A 7316-nucleotide genomic window follows, 5' to 3' on the forward strand; every position below is an offset into this window, starting at 1 on the left:
AGTTCCATCTTCTCTAGGCTGTTTGGACCTCACCCAAACACAAGTGGCAGAGTAAGTAGCCTGGGACATGGGACACCCAAGACAAGCAATGCCTGGGAGTATTCAGTGTAGCCTGGGAGATGGATGGGTCTGCAGGACAGAGAGAGGCAGGAGATTCTGTGGAAAACTGCAAGTAAGCCAGGACCAAAGGGGAGTGGTAAGAAGAGACATTTGGATCTACAGCCAGAGCTGTTTTCCAGTGGAAAGGGAGGCCTTCAGAGGCTGTGAGCTCTGTCCTCAGAGGTGAGCAAGCAGAGGATGAAGGAGGGCTTTCTGCCACGGTGCGCTGTGGTGTGTCTGTGTTATTATAAGTCTATCTGCAGGTCTGAGAACCTGTGCTATGTATTCCTAAGTGTCTGCTTGCATCTGTGTGTGTATGAGCACATTCACAATGAGCAGGAGAGACAGCGCGAGATAGATGGCAAGACTGTACATACAGGCAATAAGTGCAGAAAAAATGCGCAGCCAGGAAGTTCTTGCTGTGAAACCCTGGTCCCTCCAGCTGCATTTCAAGAAAAAGACAAGAGATCTCTGCTCAGTCGTGGCTGCTTTGGCTCCACCTTCTTCCCCGGTGCTCCAGAGTGCCTGCGCAGGGCCCAGAGCCAGAAGAGGTGGTGCATGCACCTGGCTGAGGTTTGGGGGAGGTGACAGTCTCCTCTGTCTGTGGATTTCCTGGTAGGAGAACCCAGCAGGCCTGAATGTACGCAGGGAGCTGTCTGCTGGCTTCCCAGGGGCGGGCCCTGACCTCCCCACTTCCCAGGTCCACCCCAGGAGACGCATTCCTCTCTCCCCAGCGGGCTGAGGATTAGGGCGGGGAGTGGCTCCCTTTCACCTTGTCCCCTGCCTCCCTGGGAGGGGCTGAGAGATCAAATATCTGCCTCAAATCTCCCACTGCTCCCTCCCCTGGCCTGAGCCATTGACTGCCTCCAATGTACTTCAGCCCCAAGGGACACACCTTCCCTGGCGTAAAGGGCGCCCTGGTAACACTGCAGTTCAAATCACTCATGCACTCAGCATATACAGAGCACCTGCTGTATGCCTATGCCTGTGCTGGGAGCTGGCTACGTAGAAACAAGTAAGGAAAACAATACCACACAGGGTGATATGGTGTTCAAAAAATGGAGACCTTGGGATGGGCACAGTGGCTCATGCCTGTAATCCCAGCATTTTGGGAGGCCAAGGTGGGCGGATCGCCTGAGGTCAGGAGTTCGAGACCAGCCTGGCCAACATGGCTAAACCCTGTCTTTACTAAAAATAACAAACATTAGCCAGGCGTGGTGGCATGTGCCTGTAATCCCAGCTATTCAGCTACTCGGGAGGCTGAGGCACGAGAACTGCTTGAACCTGGGAGGCGGAGGTTGCAGTGAGCCGTGGCACTACTGCACTCCAGCCTGGGCGACAGAGTGAGACTCTGTCTCAAAAAAAAAAAAAAAAAGGGGATATCTGTGGGAGCACAGAAGAGGACCCCAGCTCAGTCTAGGGAGATCAGCAAGGCCCCTTGGGAGGGAGACTTTTGACCTGAGTCTCATGGGTCCAGTGTTCACCAGGAAGTCAAAGAGAAGGGTGCCCTGGGAGAGGCATAGCTCATAGAAAGCTGCAGGACTGAGCCAGCTTGCCAAAGCCCTGAGCCTTGAAAGAACAAGGGACTTGTCTGAGTGGGGCTTGAGGATGGTGGGGGTGGTGCCAGCCGGTGAGGATGAGGAGGGAAACAAGGACCTTGGACTGAAGCCCAAGGGCCAAGGGTGTGGGAGGCACTGGAAGCTATTCCCAGTGAGGGAGTGGGGTCATCTATGTGTATTTTAGTAACCCCCACTTTCACTGCATGGTGGCTCATGAGAAGGAGCTGGGGGCAGGAGATCAGAGAGGAGGCCAGTATCTGTCACGTCCTGGTGAGAGGAGGGTGGCATCCATCTGGACTGGGGGAGGGAGTGCAGAGCAGGGGTCGGATTGATGAGAGATTTCGACGAAGGAAAATCGTTGTGGTGATTTTAAGCAGGATGGGGAGGATCAAGGGTACTTTCAAGTCTCTGGCCGGGCAATAGGATAGATGGAGACCCCTACTCTGCTGGAGTGGAGTGAGTGTCCGAAAATGATCCTGAGGTCAGGGTGGTCTTGTTTGCTGCATTTGAGGAGCCTTCTATTTGTTCAAGGGAAGATGTAGGGTCTGTCTCTGCTGCTGACACAGACTTTCTCTGTGCCTGGCACCTTACACATAAGAAGTCACTTGGCTGGGCATGGTGGCTCACTCCTGTAATCCCAGCACTTTGGGAGGTCGAGGCGGGCAGATCTTGAGGTCAGGAGTTCGAGACCAGCCTGGCCAATATGGTGAAACCCTGACTCTACTAAAAATACAAAAATTAGCTGGGTGTGGTGGTGGGCACCTGTATTCCCAGCTACTCAGGAGGCTGAGGCAGGAGAATTGCTTGAACCCGGGAGGCGGAGATTGCAGTGAGCCGAGATTGCACCACTGCACTCCAGCCTGGGCAACAGAGTGAGACTCTGTCTTAAAAAATAATTATAATAATAATTAATAATAATAATAAATAAAAGAAGTCACTTAATACTTACACAACTCTATGAGGTAGGTACTATTACTATCCTCATTTACAGATGGGAAAACTGAGGTACAGAGTGGTTAAATAAATTGCCGAGGGCCACATAGCTAGTCATGGGCCAACCAAGGGATGAACCTGGCTGGCCCAGAATCCATGCTCTTAGCCTTGATGGTTGTCACAGGGAGATGGTGAATGAAGCCACATTGCTAAATGAGATTACAGACAGAGAAGCAGAGGATGGGACCTCAGGGAAACGCTGACCACGAAGAGAAGAGGAAGCTACTGATGGAGCCAGGATGAGCTAAGCCTGGCTTGCTGTTTACTGAGGGCAAACAACTACCCCTCTCTGGTCTGCAGTTTCCTCTTCTGTTGAATAGGAATCTTTAACCAGGTCCAGCCTGCTTCCTGGGTGGCTCAGAGGAGGTAAAAAGGAGAAGGCACTGGGGGAGGCTGAGAAGCTGAGCAGTTCTTGGCCCAGCATGCCGTTGGTGCTCAGATAGCCCATGGTGGGGGAAATGGGAAAGGTAGGCGGCTCCCCGAAGCTTCTCTCCAAATTCCCCATTTTCTGTCTTTCTTTTTCTTGAGATGGAGTTTTGCTCTTGTTGCCCAGGCTGGAGTGCAATGGTGCGGTCTTGGCTTACTGCAAACTCCACCTCCCGGGTTCAAGGGATTCTCCTGCCTCAGCCTCCCCAGTTGCTGGGACTACAGGCACTGACCACCACTCCTGGCTAATTTTTTGTATTTTTAGTAGAGACGGGGTTTCACCATGTTGGCCAGGCTGGTCTCAGACTCTTGACCTCAGGTGATCCACCTGCCTTTGCTTCCCAAAGTGCTGGGATTACAGGCGTGAGCCACCACCTGGCTAAGCCACGGCGCCCGGTAATTACCCCTTCTCTTAGGCTTTGGCCAGTGTTCTTGCAGCTCAGGGGTCCGGTTCCTTAGGGGCCCTTGGGGAAGGGGCCCCTGCTGAGAGGGTCTGGGGGATGGACCCCTTTAGGGCTGGGCAACTCCCTCATCTCTTTCCCACAGAGCTGCTCTGGGCTGGAGCCCTCCACCCCCATCACTCATTCTCCTTTAGCTTCTGGGAAAGCCGATTAGGAGGTGGCCTTCTGCCCGCCCCCCTGACAAGTGTGTCTGAACTTCCAACAAAGGCCCTTAGAGGGTTGCAGAGGGAGGGCTCAGCACTGGGAACCTGACACCACTGGCCCAGGATCACCCCAGCAGCCTAGGAGGCCGCTCTGTGGGGCTGCCCACCCCACTGCAGGCAGGAATGTCGCTCTGAGAGGGGACTTGGTCCCACAAAGGCCTGGGAGCTGGGCTGGGGCAGGCTGGAGAGGTCTTCACCTGGGAGCCCTCACAATAGGGAAGACAGCAGGGGCCAGCACCCAGGAAGGCACGTGGGAATAGGCATACACGCCCCCACACACTGACAGTCTCTCACACACATTCCCCACACATTCACAGCACACACGCACACACACACATCCTCTCACACCCCTGGGACATGTTGACTTCTGCACTGGACCACACAATCCCAGGGTGTCTGCCTCCCTGTCTCTCATGCCTGTGTACACAGCCCCACTGCAAACCGGCAGACACACAGCCACGCTCTGTTGCCTGATGCTCCACACACCTGCTCCACCCGCAGACATGCATTCTTCCCGGCTTGCTCACACTCCAGACAGCCCCCGAATGCTCAGTGGCACCAGCTCCCCTGTACAGACGGTCTCTTCAGCCACACTGCTGGCTTGGCGCCCACAGAGACTTGGTGGTGGCTGCCCTGTGCTTATGGAAGATGCTACCCAAATGTCCACATAAGTCAGATGCTGGTTCCAGCTGCCATGTGAACACCCATGTGCACCAACCTACACATCCACCCCAAGGGGCTGCCTTGAGCCCACCTCCTCACAGCATGCTCCCTCCTGCAGCCGCCTCATGGGCGTGTGACCCATGCAGTCACACAGGGCCCTGGGCTCAGAGGGCCCATAATGTTCTGATGTCACCATCTTGAAATCTTTACTTTTTAGGCAAGGGGCCCTGCATTTTCATTTTGCCCTGGGCCCCGTAAAATATATAGCTGGTCTCACTCCCACCCATCTCTATTTATTTATGTATTTATTTATTTGAGACAGAGTTTTGCATTTGTTGCCCAGGCTAGAGTGAAACGGTGTGATCTTAGCTCACTGCAACCTCCGCCTCCTGGGTTCAAGCAATTCTCCTGCCTCAGCCTCTCGAGTAGCTGGGATTACAGGCGCCCGCCACCACACCTGGCTTTTTCTAGTATTTTTAGTAGAGATGGGGCTTTCACTATGTTTGCCATGCTGGTCTTGAACTCCTGACCTCAGGTGATCCGCCTACCTCAGCCTTCCCAAGTGCTGGGATTACAGGTGTAAGCCACAGTGCCCGGCCCACCCCATCTCTTTCAGCTAAGTCACCGGCCCTTCTGTGGCTTCAGAAACCCAAGGCCTCCAGAAAGCCCTCTGCTTCTCCCACCTGCCCAAGGGCCACCACTTCCTCTTCCAGCCGCAGTTTCCTTTTCCACCCCATTCCTCATCAGGCAACTGAGTGTGAGGGGTGGAGGGAACTACCAAGAGCATCCCATACACGCCTCCTCCTAGTGTCACCTTGGGGCTCAGTATTCTCCTTGGTAAAGTGGGGTGAATGATAATGCCTACTTCAGGATTCTTTGTTAGGAATAAAAGATAACATCTGTAAAACACTTAGCACAATTTTGGCGTTTAGTAGATGCTCAATACTTGCTTGTTTTTTAAATTTGTTTTTATTTTTATTATTTGAGACGAGGTCTCACTGTTTTGCCCAAGCTGGCCTCTAGCTCCTGAGCTCAAGTGAGATCCACCCGCCTTGGCCTCCCGAAGTGCTGGGATTACAGGCATGAACCACAACGCCCAGCCAATACTTGCTTGTTATTATTGCACTTATTACATTATGATAAGTGCCACTAAACAAAAATAGACTCAGTTCCCTGCCCTAGATATAGTCTAGTGGATAAAATGGAGATTACTCAAATAATCACACGTATATCCACGTAGAGGATCGGGGTGAATGAGAAGTGCACACGTCTCTGACCTCAAAGGGCTTACGGCTAACAGGAGGGGCAATCCGAGGCTAGATTCAGGATCAATCTAGGGCAAGACACAGCTCAATTAGAGGTCAGAGTTGGAGCTCAGAATGGGCCATGGCAGGACTCAGTTTGGGGCAGGGCCGGCTCAGCCTGTGACTGGTGCCAAGTCAGTCACAGTTTCATTTCTAGCACTGACTCACTGTGGACCATTTAATAAGCTGCTAGGTTTCTGGGAACCTCTGTTTCATCATCTGTAAAATGGGGAGACCTCTGTCTACCCCCAAGCTTGTGGGAATTGAGTGAGGTAATAATGGAAGTGAAGGATTAAGCTTCTGTTGCCACCACTAATGACTCCGAGCCTGTCCCCCTGGGGCTTTCCTCCCGCAACTCCTTCCAGGCCAGGCAGGCTGCGTGGCCCTCACCCATGTCTCCCGCTGCGGGAAACTGCCACCTCGGCCTGGGATCCTTTCCAAGAAGAGTCTGGAGATTTCACAAAGCCCTCTGAACAACAAAAGTTGCAGAAGTGATATTTCCTCCTGGGGTTGACCGCCCCGTGGCTCCTTTATCTTGGCAGCCAGGCTTGAAGAGCTGTTCTTGGAAAGAGCCTGTGTGGGCGTGTGTGGGTGCATGTGGGTGTGAGTGTGTGTACAAGCTGCTCTTTGTTGTTGGTCTCACCTGAGCGGGACGATAGACCCGCAGGCCTGGGTCCTTCCCAGGTCACCCTGCCCATCCCCTGGCCTCTGCACAGCATGTGCTGGGCAGCCAGGAGGGAGGGAACACATTCTTTTTTACCTTAGGATTCTCCTGAAGAGAACTCCAGGACACAGGAGCCCCAGTGCTTCAGGAAGAATCCAGGTTAGCTGAGGTGGAAGCTTCACGACAGGGGGCTAAGGCGGAAGCTTGACGACATGGGAGATTAAGGGGAGGTAAGGGCAGGTGCTCATCGGCCCGCCCCTCCCCGTCTCCTCAGCATGCACATCCCCTGTGGAGGCAGGGCCCGCGAGACGTCTGAAAGGTTCACCTCCTTCAGGTTTACCTTCAGTCTGCCCTCGGTAAGCTGCCTAGAAAGGACTGTGCAGCCTGCAAGCCCCAACCTGCCTCTCAGACTGTGAGCTATTGGAAAAGCCCCTCTCTGGGCCTCAGTCCCTATTCGTTTTTTTAAAGACAGGGTCTCACTCTGTCACCCAGGCTGAAATGCAGTGGTATGATCACAGCTCACTGCAGCCTCACCTTCCCAGGCTCAAGCCATCCTTCCACTTCTCAGCCTCCCAAGCAGCTGGGACTACAGGTACGCATCACCACGCCCAGCTAATTTTTGTATTTTTTGACAAAGGTGTGGTTTCACCATGTTGCCCAGGCTGGCCTTGAACTCCTGAGCTCAAGTGATCAGCCAGCCTTGGTCTCCCAAAGTGCTGGGATTACAGGTGTGAACCACCATGCCCAGCCCTCAGTCCCTATTTTTTTTTAAGTGGGGCTTTGTGAAAGAGTGACTCTACAGACTCAGGCTAAGACCACGCTACACCGGTTACGGTCAAGAGATCTTTATTGGAGGCATTAGGTAGGGAGCCGAAGAGGAAGCAGAGAGAGAGGGCTTTGGGGCTTCGGCTTTTTTTTTTTTTTTTTTTTTTTTTTTTTTTTTT

The 7316-nt window shown here is 53.2% G+C and overlaps 1 long non-coding RNA gene across 1 annotated transcript in view; it reads left to right on the forward strand.

The window, feature by feature from the left end:
* Positions 1–6066: 6066 nt before the first annotated feature.
* LOC131384152 (uncharacterized) overlaps positions 6067–7316 on the forward strand; it is a 17323-nt gene continuing 16073 nt past the window's right edge. Inside the window, exons 1-2 of the long non-coding RNA XR_009214722.1 lie at positions 6067–6199; positions 6474–6602. This is a non-coding gene — a long non-coding RNA (uncharacterized LOC131384152). The remainder of the gene's footprint in view (positions 6200–6473; positions 6603–7316) is intronic.

This window comes from Hylobates moloch, unplaced genomic scaffold, assembly GCF_009828535.3.
Source record: "Hylobates moloch isolate HMO894 unplaced genomic scaffold, HMol_V3 SCAFFOLD_8, whole genome shotgun sequence".
In the NCBI taxonomy this organism is placed as follows: Eukaryota; Metazoa; Chordata; class Mammalia; order Primates; family Hylobatidae; genus Hylobates; species Hylobates moloch.